At 37.7% G+C, this 25,681-nt stretch overlaps 1 long non-coding RNA gene across 1 annotated transcript in view; it reads left to right on the plus strand.

The window, feature by feature from the left end:
- LOC135970928 (uncharacterized) overlaps positions 1-25,250 on the plus strand; it is a 99,784-nt gene extending 74,534 nt beyond the window's left edge. The window contains exon 3 of the long non-coding RNA XR_010586852.2: positions 25,078-25,250. This is a non-coding gene — a long non-coding RNA (uncharacterized lncRNA). The remainder of the gene's footprint in view (positions 1-25,077) is intronic.
- The last annotated feature ends 431 nt before the right edge of the window (positions 25,251-25,681 follow it).

Raw genomic sequence — 25,681 nt, forward strand, 5'->3', positions numbered from 1 at the left:
GTTGTGATTCAATAACCCCTTTGGGGTTTATCTGATCCTATCAGAAGTCATGAACCTTAAAAATCTTCTGGTGGGCAGATCACTTGAAGTCAGGAGTTCTGGACCAACCTGACCAACATGGCGAAACCCCATCTCTACTAAAAATATAAAAATTAGCCAGGTGTGGTGGTGCATGCTTGCAGTCCCCAGATACTCAGGAGGCTGAGGCAGGAGGATTGCTTGAACCCAGGAGGCAGAGGTTGCAGTAAGGCGAGATTGTACCACCGCCCTCCAACCTGAAAGTCAGAGTGAGACTCCGTCTCAAAAAAAAAGAAAAAAAAAATCCTTTGGTGGGGTTAGTGGAGCAAAGGATGGAGATGTCTGCTTCTTTCACTGTTTCACTTGTTTCACTCAGACAAAACTTAAGGGCCTATGGCAAACACTCAACACAATGTTCTTTCTCTTGTTGAGGACAATGATGGGCCTTCAATCTTTCATGTGTTAGAAGTTCATACAAGCATATGAATATATGCCTGCACATATCCATTCAACAAATACTTTTCTAAGCACAAGGGACATAGGAGTGAATATTATTAGAAAAATCACTGACCTCATAGAGATTATGTCCTGACAAAGGTGTTCTTTTCACAGGGAATGTGCTGATCTTACATATTCATCTGCTCTCCTTCTTTACTGCAAATATGTGGAATGTCATTTGGAAGGGGCCCAGAGACCTTAGAGAATCTTACTTAATCCCATCTTATTTTCTGGGAGAGGGAAAAGCCATTATATTGGATTGTCAAGGAGATCTCAGGCCTTTAATAGAGGATCTTCCAAATATTTTTCTACAATAACTGATTTCTCTTTTACTGCTTGTCATTACTCATATCAAATTAGCCAAGCAAAAGGGGGAAATTAAGTGCCTGGAAGGATTTAGGATTCCAAGGGCAGAACTTGGAGGTGTACAGGAGAGGGAAATGATGTGGATCTCTCTCTCTCTCTCTCTCTCTCTCTGTCTCTCTCTCTTTCTCTCTCAACTTTGATTCTCTCTACATTAACCTCATTCTATCCTTATACAGGAAGGCTTTCTTCAGGTGTAGCTCATGGGATTTGGTGCAATGTCTTACACACAGTAGATGCATTTTACCTCTGGAGAGTGAGGCAAGTTTTGAATGAAGCAAACTTCCATGCTCAAGGGGTAAAGAGGGCATAGCTATGGAGAGCTCTAGGTGTATAACTCTGTTTAGTGACCTCAGACATTGCATTGAAAGTCTATATATAAAATCTCAGCTTTTGCTATCTGTCTATCCCTGGGCCAGACCAAGTAGTCACGATCACATGAAGTAGGGGAGGCAGGCACCATTCCCAGAGAAAAGGATGTTTTCACCTGAAGAGATGGGAACTGAATACTAGGAAGAAGTTGCCAACTCTCTCCTACAACCTCACTGCTTTGCAGGGCCTATGGGACAAGATCGTCTTTGCTGCAAGTGGATGGAGGCACTTTGGTCCTTTTTCATCTTGGTGCTCTTCAAAATACAATCCCATCAGGATGCATCCCCACCGTACCCTCAGTGCCTGGAACACTGCATCGCACTGGGTATGTAGCAAAAAGCTGATTGACTGAATGACAAGGAAACTCCTAGAAGATATTCTCTATGAAAACAAGAAAGTGAACCATGAAAGAGGATGAAAAAGTCTGACAAACAAGGGATACAACAAAGGATGGTGGGGGTAGAAATCACCAAAATCATGGTAAGGTAGCAGGCCCTGAGATTAACCAAACTAGACTGGGGCAGATCAGAAGGACTGGAGAGAGATTATAGCAAGGTAAAATTGATAGGCTACTTAATGTACTTAATATTTGAATGCATGGAAAGAAGATTAACACAGTTGGAGAAGAATTTCCATAAGTTAGTGATAAACAGAAAAACTGGCAAATGAAAATGAGATGTAGCCTTGGGATTCAAAAGAACTTGAAAGTGGAAAAAGTCAAAAAGAAAGAAAAGGTACTCAAGAGATATGAAATGGCTCCACTGTCAAAAGCATCTCCATCATCATAACAATGTAAACAGTGGATATCAATCTGCTTGTTATCACATCGGGAGACGGCAGCTGGAGTTTATCCATGTGTATGGTGTGATTGCAGGTTGAGTGTGAGAAAAAGCAAAACCTTTATTATCTGCAGCTGGAAGCCAACATGTAGGGCTTAGAACTGAAATAATATGAAGCAATATAGATATGCATGTTAGCTAGTGATTTTTTAAAATTTTTGAATTACTTTTTATTATTATTATTTTTTATATGGAGTCTGTCTCTGTTGCCCCAGCTGGAGTGCAGTGGCATGATCTCGGCTTACTGCAACCTCTGCCTCCTGGGTTCAAGCAATTATCTTGCCTCAGCCTCCCAAGTAGCTGGGATTACATACGTGCACCACCACACCTGGCTAATTTTTGTATTTTTAGTACAGATGGGGTTTCACCATGTTGGCCAGGCTGGTCTTGAACTCCCGACCTCAAGTGATCCTCCACCTCTGCCTCTCAAAGTGCTGAAATTACAGTTGTGAACCACCTTGCCCGGCCAAAAAATTTTAAAAAATCAAACAAGTTGGAAATAGTTGCTTTTGAGGAGCAAGAAATGATTGGGAACCAGTGGGTGAAACAAGTCTTACGTATCACATAATCCTATAAGCTACCTGCATGGATAAATTTAAGACAAATAAAAACTGTATTATAAATGACCTATAGTGTTTCTTCCCATGTCTTCGTATAGCTTTTGATTCTAAAATACTAACTAGATTGCTTTCAAGCCATTCATTTCTACTCTTCACCTGTCCTCCCTCATCCTATCCATATGAAACAAAGCTATTCATCTACTTTGTAAGGGTACAAGAAACCTCTTAGCCTCCCATTGTCAAAGAGATGATTAGCAAATGATGCATTTCAGGTTCTAGAGCAGCCAGCGAGGAGATGGTTTGAGATTCCCCCACCCCCAGTGCTCCTTCAATCACTCCACATGGGTTTTCATCTGTCTGATTTTCTAGTAGTAAGACAGAATTCTTTGGAGAACTATGGGAAAGTAGGTAATTTTGAGAAAATTGATTTTGCTCTCTCGATATTCTTTCCAAATCCTCATATTGCCCAGAGGTTGTGGAAAGTTTAAAAAGTCACCTCTAGTCTAAATGTATTGCTTTTTATGGAAGTTTAAAAAACCACCTCTACTCTAAGTATCTTATTATTTATCTCCAGTCAGGCTTGATGCATTTCCTATGGTAAGGAAATGTTTTAGTAATAAATGTTCTGAAAACAACTGGCCATCCAATATCTTACCCGTGAAGAAAGGAGAAAGGGTGACATCATTCTATCCAGTCAACTCAGTAAATATTTAATAAAAATAGAAGACATCTGTTGAGCACTTATAAACCGCACAACAGCCTTATGAGCTAGTCACTCTGTTGACCATCCTTAACTGAAAGAAAGATTAAGCAATTATTTGCTTAATTCCCTCAGCTTGTAAGTGACAGAGCTGGGATTCCAGCCCAAGAAGTCAGACCCTGGAGCTCATCTCTTAACCACCACTCACTCTGTATTTGTCATCTGGAAGGCGCTTTTTCTGGAGACTTCAGATTCTTGGAGCATCACTCACGTGTGTCCCAGTGTTCATAATATCTTACATTTTGTCCCACTATTTAGATCAGAAAGATGAAGAGCTGAAACCTAATGGATCTTTCATATTTAAGTTCAAGTCTTTTATAATCCCGATCTTCAATATTAGTAACAAAGAAAAAGCAAAAAGATGTGCCCCGACCATCAGTATTAGTAAGAATGATGTGCTCCTTTGGAAGCACAACAGGTTAAAAAGGAAGCAACACCCTTTGTATCTAAATGCCACCCTGCAGTGACAAAGCAGTGTGCTTTGGTGTTGGCCAGAACCAGAGCAGCTAATACACATATTCAAGAGGCAAAGCTGGCCCTAGATACATCCTATGTCTCTCAGTGATGCCATCCACAGCATTTCCTTTCATACTCTGCCATTGTGTAAAAGCCTGCAGTAATTTTTAAGGATCTGGCATTAGACCATTTATGTCTAGAAAATAACTAGAGCATGCCTCAGAATAATCTAACATCATTCTACATCTGAAATATGCAGATGTAGACTGAACTGTCTTTCTTGTTTCTTAGAGTACAACTTTTCCTTGTTTACATATTTTAGTACATTAGTTTTCTACTGCTGCTATAACAAGTCACCACAAATTTAATGTTTTAAACAGTACAAATTTGTTATTTTAAAGTATTAGAAGTCATCCGATATGGATTTCACTGGGCTGAATCAAGTTGCTAGAAGACTGCACTCATTTTGGAGGCTTTCAGGGTGCTTCTGTTTCCTTTATCATTTGGGTTGTCAGCTGAATTCAGTTCCTTGTGGTTGTGGAACTGTGGTCCCCATTTCCTTGTTAGCAGTCAACTAAGGTCCATCTCTAGCTTCTAAAAGATACCCACCTCCCTTGGCTCATGTCTCCCTTCCTCTTCCTTCAAATCCATCATCTCACATCTTTTTCAAACTCTCCTTCCACCCTCTAGCCCTTCTTTTGTCATCTCTCTCTCTAATCGTATCTATGACATACTTTCTGACTTTAAGGATTTGTGTGATTACACTGGGCCTACTAAAATAATCTGGGGGAATCTCTCCATCTCAGCTTCCCTAACCTTACACACATCTGCAATGTTTCTTCTGCATGTTAGGTAGCATATTCACAGGCTCTGTGGGTTAAGATATGGATATTTTTGCAAGGTCATTCTTCTATCCATAACAGTTTTGGAGCAGAGTTAAAATGGTAGGAAGAATGAGGAAGAGGAAATACAGCTACTCCTGCTATGACTGTGTGTGTGCATGTATTGTGTGCATATAAGTGTAGGCACACATGCATGTGTACAGGTTGTCATTATGAATAGGTAGCTATTCAATTATATAAACGAAAACTTTAGAAACAGGTTATAAGCATTGTGTTAATGCTGAAAAGAGGATAGTTTTTTCTCCCTAATTCTTTCTTCTTTAAATTCACTGGACTCCAATACACAATGTATGCATTAATACATATTAAATTACATGTCATTCTGGCTGAGTCTAAGTGCAGAGACAATAATCTTTATTGCTGCTTTTAGAAGCAATAGTTCTAAGTTGAGGCTATTAGATTGGGTCTTTTCTCTGAGTTGAATTTTCTGTAGAGGAAAAGGTTCAATGAATTTAATTGGTTGTTTAGTGAAGTGAAGAATATTAAACCGCTAACTCCGTGGAGACATCACCTTTCTTTACGGCTTGGAAAAGAGTCTTGAATTTAGAATAAAACGTTGTTATACTAGACTACAACTAATTCAAAATCTAAGATGATTCCAATGTGTGCTAAGTAAAAGTATACCCACGTAGTATCAATTCTAATTAGATTTTGTTAAGCAACTGAATATTGTTAATAAGGGTTTAAGAAAAAAGTTATTGACTTGTGAAAGGAAATCGCCTTATCTTTCACTCAAGCAAGTAGCTTAAAATACAGTTGGCACAAACAAATATTGGTCATTCCTCTAGTTTCTGTATATAAAATTAATTAAAGTACATGGATGTAAAATACATTTAGCAATAATAGTGCTCTTAATTTTTAAGTTTCACTTTACAGGTTTCCAAACCTTTAACCTGGCTGTTGCTGTTTTGTTTCACTGGCTGAAATTACTAAGACTTGCCTGCATATGAATCCAACAAGGAAAATGTTTTCAATACTAATTGTATTAGCGGATAAAATCCCAGGAATTATTTTATACACTTGCTAAAGTTTTGTTGAGACAGTGCTGTTTGTGAGACTGGGAATCATGTATAAATCAGATCTTTTACTAGCACTTTTTATTATGTTATCATCTATGAAAGAATTCTAAGTCCTTACGACAACTTTGATATAAAAAGCCTGGCATTTTGATTTTCTTACATGCTTTCTTCTGTTGATTAAAAAATTAGTAATCTTAGAAAACATTTTGCACAGGCAGAATTGTGTCTAGGGAATTCAAAACAGTGGTGATTACCTAAATCCTTGCAGTTTTTGTAATAGACTTCTGCCTTCTACTATAAGTAATATAAAAGTTGGTTTTGCAGCCATTAATATGAAAAAGCAAAAATTATTACCTTCAATATCTTGAGGAATCAGATAAAATAATCTTTCCTATTTCAGAGTTTCCCAACCAGTGTGCTACAAATGGGTAACAGACATGCTTAGATTCATTGATCCCTTCACACCTGGCATTTGTAATGTGTTGTGTGTGTGTGTCGTTATCTCTAGTTTTAAAGCATACAGGTTTCTCCTCGCCTGCTGCGCTTCCAAAGGAGCTGGTTTCAGCATTTGTCTTGTTTCCCTTTTCTTTGTGATATTGAGGCTTGGGATTGTAAGGAACTGGAATCCAGAAAACAAAAATGATTCATCAATCTCAACCCTTCAACTTTCTGGTCCAACAAAGGAAGAAAATCCAAATGCCATTGACAGCATGTTGTCTCTAGCACCATAGAAGAGAATCTTTTTCTTTTTTAAAACCACTTTATTGAGGTTCAATTGGCATACAAAAACTGTACATACTTAATCTATATAACTTGATGAACTTAAATGTAAATATACTTATAAAACCACCACCATAATCAATGCCATAAACATACCATATCCAGAAGTTTTCTTATGTCCCCTTTATGAATTACAATTATTATTATTCATGATAAGAACACTTAACATAAAATCTACCACCTTAGTAAATTTCCAGTGTACAATAAACTATAATTACTACTATGCCATATAACAGACTAGGACTTACTCATCTTGCTTGTTCCCAATCTCCCCCTCCCGGCAACCCCTGGCAACCACCTTCTACTCTCTGCTTCTATTAGTTTGACCATGTTAGATTCCTCGTAAGTGAAATCATGTAGTATTTGTTTTTCTGTGTGTCTGGTTTATTTCACTTGGCATAATGTCCTTCAGATTAATCCATGTTGTCACAAATTGCAAGAATTTCTTCTTTTTTAATGATGAATAATATTCCCCTCTGTAAGTGTGAGGGAGTGTGTGTGTGTGTGTGTGTGTGTGTGTGTGTAACTTTGTCTTTATCCATGCATCCAGAAATAGACATTCTGGTTGCTTCCATGTCTTGGCTCTTGTGAATAATGCAGCAATGAACATATGTGTGTAGATATATCTTTGACATATTGTTTCATTTCCTTTGGATATATGTCCAGAAGAGGGATTGATGGATCATGTGGTAGTCCTACTTTTAATATTTGAGGAACTTCCATACTATTTTCCATAGTGGCTATACAAATTCACATTCCCACCAACAATGTACAAGGATTCCTTTTTCTCTACATTTTCCACCGCACTAGGTATAAGGGGATATCTCATTGTGGTTTGGATTTGCATTTCCCTGATGATTAATGATGTTAAGCACTGTTCCATTTACCTTTTGGCCATTTGTATGTCTTCTTTGGAGTGATGTCCAGTCAGTTCCTTCACCTATTTTTAAATCAGATTTTTTCTTTCCTATCTAGTTATAGTAGTTCCTTATATATTTGGATATTAGCATTTTATAAGATGCACAGTTTACAAATATTTTCTCCTATTCTATATGTTGCTACTTAATTTTGTTGTTTTTCTTTGCTGTACTGAAGCCTTTTAGCTTGATATAATTCCATTCATCTATTTTTTGCTTTTGCTGCCTTATTTTTAGTGTTATATCAAATAAATCATTTCCAAAGGAAAGGTCAAGATGTTTTTTTCCCCTATGTTTTCTTAAAGTTTCATGAATACAAGTATTATGCTTAAGTCTTTAATCTATTTTGAGTTTATTTCTTTTCAGAAAGTTTGTTGTGAGTGTATAAAAACACAACTGAGTTTTGAATGCTGATTTTGTATCCTGTAACTTTAATGAATTAGTATGTTAGTTCAGATAGGCTGTGTGTGTGTGTGTGTGTGTGTGTGTGTGTGTGTAGTCTTTAGGGTTTTCCATACATAAGATGATGTCATCTGTAAACAGAGGTAATTTTATTTCTTCCTTTCCAGTTTGGATGCCTTTTAAAAAAATTTTTTTCTGCCTAATTTCTCTGGTTAGGGCTTCTAGTACTATTTTGAATAGAAATAGTAAAAGTGAACATTCTTACCTTTTCCCTGATCTTACAGGAAAAGCTTTGAGTTTTTCATAATTTAGCATAATGTTAGCTGTGGGCTTTTCCTATATGGCCTTTATTATGTTGAGGTAAATTTCTTCTATACCTAATTTATTGAGACTTCTTACTATAAAAGGGTGTTGAATTTAGTCAAATGCTCTTTCTGCATCCATTGAGATTTTCATATGATTTTTATCCTTCTTTCTGTTAAGTAACGTATCACATCGTTTAATTTGTATATGTTGAACCATTTTTCATTTAAGAAGGTCTGGTATTAGTACTTTTTAAATGTTTGGCAGAATTTATCTGTAAGGCTACCTGGTCTTGGACTTTTCTTTTTTTGGCAAGTTTTGATTACTAATTCAATATCCTCATTAATTATTGGTTTGTTCAAGATTTCTATTCATTCTTGATTCAGTCTCGGTAGTTTGCATTTGTCTAAAGAGATATCAATTTCCTCTAGGTTGTCCAATATGCTAGAATGTACTTGTTTATAATAGGCCTTTATGGGTTTTCTTAATTTCATAAACATCAGTTGTAATGTCAACTCTTTCATTTCTGATTGGATTTGTTTAGCTCTCCTCTCTTTTTTCTTAGTCTATCTATGAATTGCCAATTTTACTTATCTTTGCAACAAAATTATTCTCTTTTTTATCTAGTGTTTTGCTATTTTCTAGTGTTTTGCTATTTTCTAGTCCATTTATTGCTACTCTCATCTTTATTATTTCATTTTGCATGCTACTTTGGGCTTAGTTCATTCTTCTTTTTCTAGTTACTTGAGGCAAAAAGTTATTAAGGTTTTCTCTTTTTTGTTTCCTTTATTTCTTCTAAAAAGATGGACACATGTGCAGGACACACAGGTTTGTTACATAGGTATATGTGTGCCATGGTGGTTGGTTGCACTTATTGACCCATCTTCTAGGTTCGCTCCTCTCGCCACCCACCCCTCCACAGTCCCTAGTGTGTGTTGTTCCCCTCTCTGTGTCCATGTGTTCCCAATGTTCAACTCCGATTTCTGAGTGAGAACATGCAGTGTTTGGTTCCTGTGCTAGTTTTCTAAGGATGATGGCTTCCACCTTCATCCATGTCCCTGCAAAAGACATGATCTCATTCATTTTTATGGCTGCATAGTATTCCATGCTGTATATGTACCACATTTTCTTTATCCAGTCTATCATTGATGGACATTTGGGTTGGTTCCATGACTTTGCTATTGTCAATAGTGCTTCAGTAAACATATATGTTCATGTGTCTTTATAATAAAATAATTTATATTCCTTTGTGTATATACCCAGTAATGGAATTGCTGGGTCAAATGGTATTTCTGGTTCTAGATCCTTGGTGAATCCCCATACTATCTTCCACAATGGCTCAACTAATTTACATTCCCACCAACAGTATGAAAGCATTCCTATTTCTTCACAGCCTCACCAGCATCTATTATTTCCTGACTTTATAATAATCGCCATTCTGACTGGCATGAGATGGTATCTCATTGTGGTTTTTACTTGCATTTCTATGATGATCAGTGATGTTGAGCTTGTTTTCATTTTTGTTGGTCATGTAAATGTCTTCTTTTGAGAAGTGTCTGTTCATGTCCTTTGCCCACTTTTTGATGGTTTTTTTTTTCTTTTTTTCTTTGTAAATTTGTTTAAGTTCCTTGTAAATTCTGGATATTAGACCTTTGTCAGATGGGTAGATTGCAAAAATTTTCTCCCATTCTGTAGGTTGCCTGTTTACTCTGATGATAGTTTCTTTTGCTGTACAGAAAGTCTTTAGTTTAACTAGATCCCACTTATCAATTTTGGCTTTTGTTGCAATTACTTTTGGTGTTTTTGCCATGAGGCCTTTTCCTATGCCTATGACCTGAATGGTATTGCCTACATTTTATTCTAGGGTTTTTATGGTTTTGGATTTTACATTTAAGTCCTTAATCCATCTTGATTTAATTTTTGTATAAGGTGTAAAGAAGGGGTCCAGTTTCAGTTTTCTGCACATGGCTAGCCACTTTTCCCAGCACCATTTACTGAATAGGAGATCCTTTCCCCATTGCTTGTTTTTGCCAGATTTCTCAAAGATTAGATGGTTGTAGATGTGTGGTATTATTTCTGAGGTCAATGTTCTGCTCCGTTGGTCTATATGTCTGTTTAGGTACCAGTACCATGCTGTTTTGGTTACTGTAGCCTTGTAGTATAGTTTGAAGTCATGTAGTATGATGCCTCCAGCTTTGTTCTTTTTCTTAGGATTTTCTTGGCTATATGGGATCTTCTTTGATTCCATATGAAATTTAAAATAGTTTTTATAATTCTGTGAAGAATGTCAATGGTAGTTTGATGGGAATACTATTGAATCTATAAATTACTTTGGGCAGTATGGCCATTTTCACAATATTGATTCTTCTATCAATGAGGATGGGAACCATTTGAATCCTCTGTTATTTTCTTGAGCAGTTGTTTGTAATTCTTGAAGAGGTCCTTCACTTCTCTTCTTAGCTGTATTCCTGGATATTTTATTCTCTTTATAACAATTGTGAATGGGAGTTCATTTATGATTTGACTCTCTGCTTGCCGATTGTTGGTGTGAAGGAGTGCTTGTGATTTTTGCACATTGATTTTGTATCCTGAGACTTTGCTGAAGTCACTTACCAGTTCAAGTAGTTCTTGGGCTGATATGATGGGCTTTTCTAAATAAAAAATCATGTTATCTGAAAACAGAGACAAGTTGACTTCCTCTCTCCCTATATGAATACGCTTTACTTCTTTCTCTTGCCTGATTGCCCTGACCAGAACTTCCAATACTATGTTGAATAGTAATGGTTACAGAGGGTATCCTTGTCTTGTGCCCGTTTTCAAAGGAAATGCTTCCAGCTTTTGCCCATTCAAAATGATATGGACTATGAGTTTGTCATAAGTGGTTCTTATTATTTTGAAGTATGTTCCATCAATATGTTAAATTTTATCAAAATTTCTGCGTCTGTTGAGATAATCATGTGGTTTTTGTCCTTGGTTCTGTTTATGTGATGGATTGCATTTATCGATTTGCATATGTTGAACCAGCCTTGTATCCCAGGGATGAAGCCAACTTGATCGTGGTGGACAAGTTTTTTGATATGCTGCTGGATTCTGTTTGGCAGTATTTTATTGAGGATTTTGCATAGATGTTCATCAGGGATATTGGCCTGAAGTTTTCTTTTTTTTATTGTATCTTTTCCCAGTTTTGGCATCAGGATGATGCTGGCTTCATAAAATGAGTTAGAGGGGAGGAGTCCCTCCTTTTCAATTGTTTGGAATAGTTTGAGAAGGAATGGTACCAGCTCCTCTTTGCACCTCTGGTAGAATTCAGCTGTGAATCCATCTGGTCCTGGGCTTTTTTTTTTTTGGTTGGCAGGCTATTAATTGCTGTCTCAGTTTCAGAGCTTGTTATTGGTCTATTCAGGGATTCAACTTCTTCCTAGTTTAGTGTTGGTAGGGTGCATGCATCCAGGAAATTATCCGTTTCTTCGAGATTTTCTAATTTATTTGCATAGAGTTGTTTATAGTATTCTTTGATGGTAGTTTTTATTTCTGTGGGGTCAGTGATGATATTCCCTTTTTTTTTATTGTGTCTATTTGATTATTCTCTCTCTTCTTCATTATTAATCTAGCTAGTGGTCTATTTTGTTAATTTTTTCAAAAACCAGCTCCTGGATTTGTTGATTTTTTGGAGGGATTTTTTTGTGTGTGTGTCTCTATCTCCTTCAGTTCTTCTCTGATCTTAGTTATTTCTTGTCTTCTGCTACCTTTTGGATTAGTTTGCTCTTGCATTTCTATCTCTTTTAATTGTGATGTTAGGGTGTCAATTTGAGCTCTTTATAGCTTTCTGATGTGGGCATTTAGTGCTATAAATTTCCCTCTTAACACTGCTTTAGCTATGTCCCAGAGATTGTGGTACATTTTCTCTTTGTTCTCATTGGTGTCAAAGAACTTCTTGATTTCTGCCTTAATTTCATCATTTACCCAGGAGTCATTCAGGAGCAGGTTGTTCAATTTCCATGAAATCGTGTGATTTTGAGTGAGTTTCTTAATCCTGAGTACTAATATGATTTTACTGTGGTCTGAGACACTGTCTGTTATGGTTTCAGTTCTTTTGCATTTGTTGAGGAGTGGTTTACTTCCAATTATGTGGTTGATTTTAGAATAAGTGACATGTGGCATTGAGAATAATGTATATTCTGTTGATTTAGGGTAGAGAGTTCTGTAGACGTCTACTAGGTCCACTTGATCAAGAGGTGAGTTCAAATCCTGAATATCCTTGTTAATTTTCTGTCTCGTCGATCTAATGTTGACAGTGGGGTGTTAAAGTATCCCACTATTATTGTGTGGGAGCCTAAATCTCTTTGTAGGTCTCTAAGAACTTGTTTTACGAATCTGGGTGCTCCTGTATTGGGTACATATATATTTAGGATAGTTAGCTCTTCTTGTTGAATTGTTCCCTTTACCATTATGTAGTACCCTTCTTTGTCTTTTATGATCTTTGTTGGTTTAAAGTATGTTTTGTCAGAGACTAAGATGGCAAACCCTGCCTTTTTTTTTTTTTTTTTTAATTTCCATTTGCTTGGTAAATTTTCCTCCATCTCTTTATTTTGAGCCTGTGTGTGTCTTTGCTTGTAAGATGGATCTACTGAATACAGCACACCAGTGGGTCTTGATTCATCATCCAATTTTCCAGTCTTTCTCTTTTAATTGGGGCATTTAGCCCATTTACAGTAACAGTTAATACTGTTATGTTTGAATTTGCTCCTGTCATCATGATGCTATCTGGTTATTTTGTACACTAGTTGATGCAGTTTCTTCATAGTGTCTTTGGTCTCTATATTTTGGTGTGTTTTTGCAGTGGCTTGTACTGATTTTTCCTTTCCATATTTAGTGCCTCTTTCAGGAGCTCTTGCAGGGCAGGCCTCATGGTAACAAAATCCATCAGCATTCGCTTGTCAGGAAAGGATTTCATTTCTCCTTCACTTATGAAGCTTAGTTTGGCTGAATATAAAATTCTGGGTTGAAAATTACTTTCTTTAAGAATGTTGAACATTGACCCCCTAATCTCTTCTGGCTTGTAGAGTTTCTGCTGAGCGATCTGCTGTTAGTCTCATGGGTTTCCCTTTGTATGTGACGTGGCCTTTCTCTCGGGCTGCCCTTAACAGTTTTCCTTCATTTCGACCTTGGAGAATCTGATCATTATGTGTCTTGGGGTTGAACTTCTTGTGGAGTATCTTAATGGCGTTCTCTGTATTTCCTGAATTTGCATGTTGGCTTGTCTTCTTAGTTGGGGAACTTCTCCTGGATAATATCCCGAAGTGTGTTTTTCAGCTTGTTTCCATTCTCTCCATCTCCTTTTGGTACTTCAATCAATCATAGGCTTGGTCTTTTTATGAAGTCCCATATTTCTTGGAGGCGTTGTTCATTCCTTTTCGTTCTTTTTTCTCTATTCTTGTGTGCATGTCTTATTTCAGCAAGGTGGTCTTCAAATTCTGTTATCCTTTCTTCCGCTTGGTCAATTTGGCCATTGATATTTGTGTATGCTTCACGAAGTTCTCAAGCTGTGTTTTTCAGCTCTGTCAGGTCATTCATGTTCCTTTCTAAACTGGTTATTCTAGTTAGCAATTCCTCTAACCTTTTATCAAAGTTCTTAGCTTCTTTTCATCGGGTTAGGACATGCTCCTTAGCTCATCATAGTTTTTTACTACCCATCTTCTGAAGTCTACTTCTGTAAATTCGTCCATCTGATCCTCAGTCCAGTTCTGCACTCTTGATGGAGAGACATTGTGATTATTTTGAGGAAAAGAGGCACTCTGGCCTTTCGGGTTTTCAGCATTTTTTTGTTGATTATTTCTTATCTTCATGAGTTTGTCTAGTTTCAGTCTTTGAGTCTGCTGACCCTTGGATGGGGTTTTTGTAGGGGTCTTTTTGTTGCTGTTGCTGCTGTTGTTGTCACTTTCTGTTTGTTTATCTTTCAACGAGGAAAGAGAGAGACCCGCTCATATTGTTTTATACTCAGTACCTGTTTTAAGAAAAAACAAGGAAGTAAAAGCAAAGACATGCAGCCCAGTGCCAGGCCCAAAACCAGGCCTGGGCCTGCCTGATCTCAACCCAGTAGTTAAAAATCAACTCATAACTTAGAAACCGATGTTATTCATAGATTCCAGACATTGTATAGAAGAACATTGTGAAACTCCCTGTCCTGTTCTGTTTCACTCTGACCACCGGTGCATGCAGTCTCTGTCAGGTACCCCGTGCTTGCTCAAATCAATCACGACCCTTTCATGTGAAGTCTTTAGCATTGTGAGCCCTTAAAAGGGACAGAAACTGTGCACTCGGGGAGCTCGGATTTTAGGGCAGTAGCTCGCTGATGGTCCCAGCTGAATAAAGCCCTTCTTTCTACTACTCGGTGTCTGAGAGGTTTGTCTGCAGCTTGTCCTGCTACATTTCTTGGTTCCCTGACTGGGAAGTGAGGTAACTGATAGACGGCCAAGGCAGCCCCTTAGGCGGCTTAGGCCTGCCCTGTGAAGCATCCCTGCGGGGGACTCCTGCCAGCCTGAATGACGCAATCCAAAGAGGCTCCCAGGTAGGCAATTGCTCCCGTGGAACGCCTTACCAGAGCAGCCAGTAGCAGGCCCCCGCGGAGGATTAACACAGTGGGTGAACACCGGGAAGGAACTGGCACTTAGAGTCCAGACATCTGAAATTTGGTAAGACTAGTCTTTGGAACTTGCCCCACTCCATTTGATGGAAGCGTGGCCTGATCACCCACAGTGTGCCTGTATCGGCACTTTTGTTCTGGTTTTGACTTGACTTTGACTTGGTAAGACTAGTCTTTGGAACCTGCCCCACTCCATTTGAGTGGAAGCGTGACCTCATCACCCACAGTGTGCCTGTATCGGCACTTTTGTTCTGGTTTTGACTTGACTTGAGTTGCTGGATACTTGATTTTGGTTTTGACTTCACTTAAATTTTTTGGTACTCGGATTTTGAATTTCGTGGTATTCTGATTTTGGTTTAGTATAAACGATAAAAGTGTGTGTGTGCCCTCTTTACCTGTTCTTTGTTTTGTGGTGAGTGTGTGTGGTGTGAGTGTGGTATTTTGTCTTGAAAAAAGCATGGGTCAGGCACAAATAAGCCCACCCCACTAGGAACTATGTTGAAAATTTTCAAGAAAAGGAAGAAAAGGGGAGAGGCAGAATTTATATAAAAAGAATGTTATATAGTAAATTCTTGTCCTAAAATATAAACATAACTGTGTAAAAATATTGGACTCAGTTTATTCTAGTGAGTCCAACCTCCGAGACCATCCTTAAACATCAGTAGACTGGAAGTAGTACATGGATGGGAGCAGCTTCGCCAGCCCCTGCAAAGTGACTCTGAAGAAGACGACAAGCTCTGCTCCAGTCACACCCGGAAGCTGACTGGTCCACGCAAGGCCAAAGTGTGAGGAAACTCATCGTGAGACTCATTTTCCTTAAAATTTGGACTTGTACAGTAAGGACTTCAACTGACCTTCCTCAGACTGAGGGCTGTTCTCAGTGTATACATCAAGTCAGTGAGGTAGGACAAAAGATTGCTACAGTCCTATAATTTTATGGTTATTATAAGTGTACCAGAACTCTAAAAGAAACTTGTTTTTATAATGCCATTTTATCCGAGTTATATAGCCCAGGAAATAAGCAATCTGATGCATGTTATGACCCATTTTAAGCCTCCTATGATCACAGTTTTTAAAATAAAATTAAGGACTGGTCCTTTTCTAGGCAACACAAGTAAAGTCATAGTTAGGACAGAAGAAAGAGGGGTCTTCAAGCATATAACCCTAAAATTTAATGCTTGTGCCACTATCAATAGGAATCAGCATAAAACAAAATGCAGTTCTTTAAATAAAAAAAAAAAGTTTCCACGGCAAGAAATAAGTATATCTGCCATGAATTAAGCTCATGTGCAAATGTGTGTAATTACTGGTCTTGTGTCATCTAGACTACTTTTAAAAAGGATAAAAAAAGATCCTGTTTCGCTCCAAAAAGGAGAAGGCAGCCCCTCTTGTACGAGTGGAAGCTGCAACCCCTTAAAATTAATGATTACAAATCCCTTAAACCCAAGGTAAAAAAAAAAAAAAAAAACAAAAAGAGAACACGTATCTCTAGGCATCAATAGAAAAAGATTAGGTCTTAAAGTAAATATCTTAGTAAAACAGGAGGTTCGTAAACTCTCTCCAGAACTAGTATTTCAGACTTTCTATGATAAACTAAATGTGCCAGTACCAGAGACTCCAGGAAAAACCAGAAATTTGTTTTTGCAATTAGCCAAGCATGTAGCCCAGTCTCTAAATGTCACTTCATGTTATGTTTGTAAAAAAACTGTAATAAGAGATCAATGGCCATAGGAAGCCTGAGAATTAGTTCCTACAGACCCAGTTCCTTGTGAATTCCTGGCCCAAAAGAACCACCCTGACAATTTTTAGGTTCTAAAAGCCTCAATTATTGGATAGTATTGCATAGCTAGAGAAGAAAAAGGATTCACTCATCCTGTAGGGCAGCTTAGTTCTCTTGGGCAAAAGCTGTATAACGGTTCTGCAAAAACAGTTACATGGTGGAGTTCCAATTACACAGAAAGAAATCCATTCAGTAAATTTCCAAAGTTGCAGACTGTTTAGGCCCACCCAGAATTCCACTGGGACTGGACGGCCCCCACCAGGTTATACTGGATATGTGAACACAGAGCTTATGCTAAGCTGCCTGATCAGTGGACAGGTAGCTGTGTAATTGGCACCATTAAGCCATTTTTCTTCTTACTGCCCATAAAAACAGGTGAACTTCTAGGCCTCCCAGTTTATGATTCCCGTGAAAAATGAAACATAGCCATAAATAATTTAAAAAAAGATAAATGGCTCCCTAAAAAAATCATGCAATACTATAGACCCACCACTTGGGCACAAGATGGCTCATGGGGCTATCGGACCCCCATCTACATGCTCAACCGAATCATATGGTTACAAGCTGTTTTAGAAATTATTACTAATAAAACCGGTCAAGCCTTGACTATTCTGGCCTGGCAAGAAACTTAGATAAGAAATACTATCTGTCAAAATGATTGGCTCTCAACTACTTGCTAGCAGCTGAAAAAAAGGTCTATAAAAAATTTAACTTTACTAATTACTCTCTACACATAGATAATCAAAGGCAAATAGTTAAAGATATAGTTAAAAATATGACAAAACTGGCACATGTACCTGTACAAGTGTGGCACAGACTTAATCAGGGAGCCATGTTTGAAAATTAGTTCCCAGCACTAAGAAAATGTAAAACTGTTATAATAAAAGTTATACTAGTTAAAAAAAAAAAAACCTGCTTACTGCTCCCTCGTTTGCTACCTGTACTTCTTCAAATGATAAAAAAAGCTTCATCCCTACGTTAGTTCACCAAAATGCTTTAGCACAAGTACACTATAAGAATTACTATCAATCTGTTACATAAAGACATAAGTAGCAAAAATAAGTGAGAACCCCCACTAATAAAAAGTGAGAGTCTCGAAGGGGGGAAATGAGGAAAGAGAGAGACCCTCTCATATTGTTTTATACTCAGTACCTGTTTTAAGAAAAGACAAGGAAGTAAAAGCAAAGACAAGTAGCCCGGTGCCAGGCCCGAAACCAGGCCTGGGCCTGCCTGACCTCAACCCAGTAGTTAAAAATCAACTCCTAACTTAGAAATCAATGTTATTCATAGATTCCAGACATTGCATAGAAGAACACTGTGAAACTCCCTGCCATGTTCTGTTTCACTCTGACCACCGGTACATGCAGTCCCTGTCAGGTACTCCATGCTTGCTCAAATCAATCACGACCCTTTCATGTGAAATCTTTAGCGTTGTGGACCCTTAAAAGGGACAGAAATTGTGCACTCGGGGAGCTCGGATTTTAAGGCAGTAGCTTGCTGATGCTCCCAGTTGAATAAATCCCTTCCTTCTACAACTCGATGTCTGAGAGGTTTTGTCTGCGGCTCGTCCTGCTACATCAATAGTCAGGTCCCTCTTCTGTAAGGCTGCTGCAGTATGCAGTTTGCTGGGGGTTCACTTCAGGTCCTATTCATCTGATTTGCTCCCGTACCTGGAGATGCCACTGAAGGAGGCTGGAAAGCAGCAAAGATGTGTGCCTTCTTCTTCTGAGACCTCTGACCTCAGGGGGCACCAACCTGATGCAAATAGGATTGCTCCTGTGTAGGGTTTCTGGCAACCCTGTTGGAAGGTCTCACCCAGTTAGGTGGCATGGGGAGCAGGACCCATTTAATGGAGCACTTTATTCCTTGATGGAGAGGTTGTGTTTTGCTGGGGGAAACCCACTCATCTGTGCAGCCTGGATTCCTCAGAACTACCAGGAGGAGAGGCTAAGTCTGCTTATCTGCAGAGACTGTGGCCACCCCTCTGCATAAGGGCTCAGGCCCAGAGAAATCCAAATTCTGTCCCTGAGCATCTGGCTGGAGTTATTGGAGATCCTGCTGGGAATTCCCACCCACTGAGGAAGGATGGGTCAGGGTGTGTTGGGCTGTGGGGACAAGTCTTGGGACCAAGCCTTCCAGCCTGCCTGGCTCCAGCAGGGGAAAAGCACAGCCTGGAGCTATAGAAATGGATGCTGACCTTCGCCCTCCCAGGGAGCTTAGCTTGTTAGGCAGTTGTGAGTCCCAGTGCTGACTGCTGCCCCTCCCCAAAGGAGCTCAAATGGCTTAGACAGCAGGCAGCTGCAGCCTGTGCTGATAGCCCCTCCTCCTGGGAATTCCCTAGGCTTAAGCAGATTTCAGCTGAGAGGCTGTAAGAATCTGCACATTCCAGGGGAGGTATGCTAGGCCCCAGTGATGTGGGTTCCTAAGTGGGATCTTCCAATCCATGGGTTGCACAGTTCGTGGAAAAAGCACGGTTTCCCTGGCTGGGTAGTGCACTCACGCACTGCCTCCCTTGGCTGGGGGTAGGAGGTTTCCCTTCTCCTTGTGGCTCTCAGGTGGGTCCCTGCACCACACTGTTTTTCCTTCTCTCCAGCCTTCCAGTCAATTTTGATGGGAGAACCTGGATACCTTGGTTGCCAGTGAAGGATTCACACATATATATGGCATATATATATATTCTCTGTGTGCATATATACATATATACACACATATATGTATGAAGATTTATTATGAGGAATCAGTTCACATAATTATGGAGGCTGCGAAGTCCTAGGACCTGCCATCTGTAAACTGGACACCCAGGAAAGCCAGTAATGTCATTTAGAATGAGTCCAAATATCCTAGATAAAGGGGAAGCAATGGTATACATCCCAATCTGAGGAATGTAGAAGATGAGATTATATGTTGCAGCTCAACAGGTAAGTAGGAAGTAAAAAGGGCACATTTCTCTTTCCTCCACCTTTTGTTGTTTTCAGGCCCTCAAAAAAATTGGATAATGCTCACCAATATCAGGGGAAGCATCTACTAAGTCCATTGGTTAAAACACTAATCTCATCCAGAAACACCTTTACAGACACACCCAGAAGTAATATTTTATCTCAGCACCCTATGACCAATTAAATTCACACTTAAAATTTACCATCATACCTTGTGTATATCCATAACCACTCATGCCTTTATTAATATCTTCTCTCTTTTTTCAGTCTCTATATATGGAGAACCTATAACATGTTAGCTACTGTCAATTACATCTGACTTAAAATTAAATGAAATATTCCATATTCTAGTAGCATTTATCCTTTGCAGAATAACACAGAAAAGCAACTACTTTACAGACAAGATAATACATTTTAAATATAAGGATCATGGCAAGCCAGAACCTGAGGATCCCTGGAGTTAAGAGTCCCCTGAAGCTGTCAGATTACCTAGAAATTAATATACTTCTATTATAGAGTGCAGGTCTTATGGCATCATAATCAGCATCATTATCATTAAACATAATCAGTATGTCTTTATCATCACAGCATGGAGCCTACACTGATACTACTCAGAAGTTTTACTCTAAGAAAAAATAACTTTTACATGAATTTTACAGAAGTGACCAAATATAAAATGGACACAAATACAGACCCAGGATTATATATGAAGCAAAGTGATTCTTCAATTTGTTTTCTCAGTTAAGTGAATGGGGGAAGCATGAAAACTTCATTCAGAAAAAATACAACTCTTTTTTCTCTTTTTCCAGCAAGACGTTGTGGTCTGAAAGTCACCACTGTGGTTCACTAAAAGCACCAGCATGCATATCCAGTATCATATTATAGATAAAACATTAAAAATAAAATTGGCCATGTGCGGTGGCTCATGCCTGTAATCCCAGCACTTTGGGAGGCTGAGGTGGGCGGATCACAAGGTCAGGAGATCAAGACCACCCTGGCTAACATGGTGAAACCTCGTCTCTACTAAAAATACAAAAAAAAAAAAAAAAAATTAGCCAGGCGTGGTGGTGGGCACCTGTAGTCCCAGCTACTTGGGAGGCTGAAGCAGGAGAATGGCGTGAACCCTGGAGGCAGAGCTTGCAGTGAGCCAAGATCGTGCCACTGCACTCCAGCCTGGGCAACAGATGTAGACTCTTGTCTCCAAAAAAAAAATTAAATTAAAACATTTTGATTGATTGACTCATTCAATTTAAACAATGTCATGGAAATTATGAGACGCATAGAATTGGACTAAAACTCAGTCCACATACTGCAATTTTACTTGAACTTTGCTTAGCTTCCATTTATACTACTTAGAAATTGTCTTGGTGCTAGTTACGTTGTCTATTGACTGTGATAGCATTAGTTTCTCTTCAAAGGATTATTCTCATTACCAGGAATGAATATGATTACACTCTTTGTTAGAACATACAGTACCTTGGTAATATGTACGTCCATCATTTCTTGTGCAAACAAATACCCTATGTGGTTTGTTTAAAGTCTTTTCCAATGACTACCTGTTCTCATGGGACAGGTGAAAGTTGGTATCTAGTGATTCCTCTCCTACAAGTAGCTTGCTTCAGCTCCAAAAATACTGTGTATTTCTTAACAAGCAGGAATATCAGGGGTGTTGATAGTTACTTTTTGATTTTTATTTTTAAAAATATGTACTCATGGGAAAAAACTAACCGCTCAGATGAAAAGTAAAATCCTTCACCCTCTCATGTCCTCATTCTAACAAATCCTCAGAGGTAACCACCAAACAATTCCTTTTGTTTCCATTTGCTCATTTTCTATGTATGCTTAAAAATATATACCTATATATATAATATCATTTTTTTTTATTTGTTACAGCCAAGATTATATTTTACTGTTCTGAGAACAGGAACTTTAACCCAATGTGGAGAAAATAACAGCAAATTTAACATTTTAATGTCATTTAATTATTATAGAATAAGTCTCAGAACTTTTGAATTTTTGAGCTTAATTCAGTTGTTAGAAAAATTATCTCTCTTCTAATTAACAGAGCAAGGACTCTAGAGGTAGTCTATCTGGTTGGAAGTCTCATTCCATCACTTTCTTGATACATGACTCTACTCAAGTTGACTTAGCTTTTTGGGTCTCAACCTCCTGACCTGCCAAGCAGTGGATATAATACCACTTGCTTCAAATGTTTTTAATTAAAATCAAAGCAGATTGTACACTATGCCATTTCAGGGCAGTGATGGGTTTCTATACCTGACCTTGCTCTAAGTTCAAGCAATGATTAATCTAGCTTCCCTCCTTGTGGATGACTAAGGCCTTTGCCTGAGGACAACTTTAAAGAGGCAGGAAATCCACCATTGTGTGTTTCTTGTGTATGTCTGAACTCTTGCCATTCATTACACAGTTACTCTTGACAGTTTTCCTACATTTTTCGGTTTGTAAAGATGTATCAGTATGCATGTATCTGAAGCAGTGTAAAGTGGCCATTGTTACTTACAGAATTACAAGGATGTGGGGAAAAAACAGTAGATTCTGAGACTATACACAAGTCCATGAGTGGAGCAGAAAACATACCTATTTATATGTAAATAACTGAAAAATGTAAATTACAATTGTTGAAATGGAACTACTGTTTGTGTTGTCTTTAGGTTTCTATCTATAGAGTAGAAGTAATAATTATATGGTCAAATATATCTTAGAATGCTCTGAAGTTTCATTCATTAATATTTACAACTATAGATTAAAAGTACTATAGAAAATCTTCTAAAATTTATAGAATATATGCACTTATTTACTTAGTTCTTCTACCTTCCCACAGGTGACACATCTAAGTAGGTCATATTTCAACAATGGTAGTTTACATGTTTGGGTTCTTTGTAGATTACCGTGGATGCTGTGTCTGACTCACTCATTTTGGAGGATTAGGTGTAGAGAGTCTCCCTGGATCACATTCCATGGGTTATATTCCAAGGTACACACTCCACTTAACAGGAAATTGAATTGGTAAATGGAAACCAGTTAAAGAAAGGAACAAAAGCATACCTGCCATTAGCAACACAGTATTTTTGCCTTTGAATGTTACTGACCCAATCTCATTCCATTGTCTTATTGGAATGAATTCAGATTACAATTTATTTATGTTTCAGGGCATGAAGTTAATTTTGTTAACGAGTTTCATTCCAGAGCTCTCTTTCACCCTCATATCATGCTAAAGTATTCCTTTAAAAGCCATTGGAAAAGTCTTAATGATTCTAGAGACAGTTGAACTCATGTCTTCGATTTATTCATTTATTCAACAAGATATTTACTAAGAGTTCTCTCCAGGCTATAATATGTCAGCAAAATATTAAAATAAGAAATAACTTCAGCTCTTTCATTTATACCCTTATGGTAGGGAATAAAATCATGGTCTATTTTCTATCATTCCCTATCTACAGTTTTTTCATTGTCACTCTAATGCCAAGTTTTCTAGGAAAAAGAAAAAAAGGTTATCTGATCTAATGTTCTCTTTCTTTGAGAAGTCTCAGGGTTCAAAACCACTTTTTGGTTTCCTATGATTTTTTTATATTTCCAAATTGTCACATTTAGCTTAAGTAGTGTATAAAACAATATTTGTAGGATAGTCTATACCCAATAAAATCTTAACTGGTTACATTTTTGTATTATTTTTATTCTTATTCGTGATCTAAATATGAAATATCTCACAAAATCATAAACTGACAAGTAGTTATTTATACTATTTGATAAAATTTCTGCTTTGATTTGTAAAAAATGTGATGTGCTTTTTATAATAATAAAAGTATTTTTCTTCTTTATATTCAAAATGATCCTGATAACAGTAAATCCTTTAGTTGGTAAACTTTTCTTTTTCACTGAATACACTTGGAATCTTATGGCTGAATTTAGCCTATCTCTCTCCATGATAACAAAATATCTAGCCAATTTTTCAAGACAAAAATAAAATTGTTTAGTTCACTGATAGGACATATATAAATGTAAACATAGTGTTATAAGTTATCTCTATTTTTATCATTTATTTCTTATCCATTCTTAACTGGCTTAAAAATGTCTCCACTTGGACAACATAAAAAGCACATACAGTTAGTTTTTGCCTCCATAGTTACAATTAAACATAAGAAAGAATGAGTGTGGAGATGAATGGGAAAGGAAAACAAAGGTGAAGGGGAAGAAAACTAAAATGATTTTCTTCTTAGAAATTCCAATTTTTTAATTCATGAAGGCAAGGCTTTTTAGCCTCCTTATCTACTTTGATGTATTTTTGGAGAATATTACTAAGAGTTGAATTCAGCTACAATTTTTAGCTTCTCATTTCCACAGAAGCCTGTATAAACAAAAGAATAATTTTTTCCAATCAGGTAGAATCAGTAATCTAAGATTTTAATGTACTCTGCCATTAACTATTTCCCTTTATATACAAGATTTTGGTAAAGTCATCACCATTCTCTCTATTTTTAAAATAATCAAATAATTCTAAGGGAAACAAATATGGAATGCAATATATACGTATTTCTATTATCTCTTCCAAACCAGTTGTTTCTTCTCTGGAAGAAACAATTCCTTTTATCTAACTTCAAAATATCGTATATGCTTATGAGAATTAGCTGCAGAAAATCTAGAAGTTGCCTTTGCAATAAGTTTAAGAAGTTTGGGAATGACCAGTTTTCCTGGAGTAGTAAGAAACAAGATTACCTTAGGGAAATAATGTGGCTAAAGATACGCAACACTTAATAATTGTCTCATACTCCACTGCATTATCAAATGGGGTCAACTTTTAAACAGGAGCAACCCTTCCAGATTTCTCCTAATCCTTTCTTGCTGACTTTATTCGAAGAGGTGTGGGGACTCCTTTCAATGACCACGGTGGTCCTGCCAAGCAAGAATTTCCCACCAGGTTTTCGCCAGTGTGTAGAGTTCAACAGATGTCTGGGAAGATTGTAGCTGCTGAACAAAAATGTTGCCTCTCTTCTAGTAGAGGTCAGGTATAGAGAAACCATTTTGGATTTCCTTGTTAAGTGTATGATGGTAATACTCTGGTGCTTAATTTTGAAAATTATTTTTTCGAAAATTTGGAGTGTATATGAATGTGCACACACAAGCAGTCTCACACGGTGGCTGAAAGTATAACCTTCATAGTCCAACAGATGGAGGCTCTATCCAGATATCATCACCAACTAAGTCTGTAGTCGATATACTAGGTTGTCTATGCAAAATCCATTCCCCTCCTACTGTTTGCTAACACAGTTCCTAATTTGTTTAGGCTTTGGACACCCTTATATAAAGAGACGACTGGATTTGGTCTCAGCCTCAGGAGGCAAAGCTTGATTAGTTTAAGCCACTCAAGGGTATTGTATTCACTGCAAGAATGATGAATTTAGAAATTGGTATGTCCTGAAATGAAAGCCAATAGGACATGAGGTAAATCACAGAACAGCTTCTGGGAAATTGTCCTCATTCTTAAAATGCATGTTGTTTTCTGTCTTTTAGATGCTGAATGAAGCTATGATACCTATAGCAGTTACTGCCATTTTGGACCCATAAACTGACGATCCTTAAACATTACCAGGAGGGCAGAGCAGAAAGAACCTTGATGTCATCACTAAGCTGCTGGATTACCTCACTCTAGAAATACCCAACTCTGCATGTTTGGTTATTTTTTTAAAAAAGGTCTTCTTTATTATTTTCATCATTTTGAATGGGCTCTAACTCTAGCTCTTATAGTAAAAAGCATTTGAACTGATACAAATAATTATCTCCATATGGTTATTTTGAGAATTAAATGAGATAACACATAAAATGTATGCTTGGGACAATGTCATACACAACATTCAAGAGTACATATTGTTAGTATTATTGATGTTGTTGATGTTAAAGCCGTTACTTCCTGTGATGATCTTGCAGTGCAACAGATTTTCACTTTAGTTTGGGGCAAGATTATGAGGCTTGAATAGGAAAACATGATGAAAGTTTTATTTCCTACAGCCCATTTTCTTCTTTCAGCATGTCTTTTACTTGCTTTCATGCCCCTTTGAGTCTCCCCAATCATCTAGAAAGGGGATCTACTAGTCATTGCAACAAAGGAGCATAGAAT

This window comes from Macaca fascicularis, chromosome 5 (genome assembly GCF_037993035.2).
Source record: "Macaca fascicularis isolate 582-1 chromosome 5, T2T-MFA8v1.1".
Taxonomy (NCBI): Eukaryota; Metazoa; Chordata; class Mammalia; order Primates; family Cercopithecidae; genus Macaca; species Macaca fascicularis.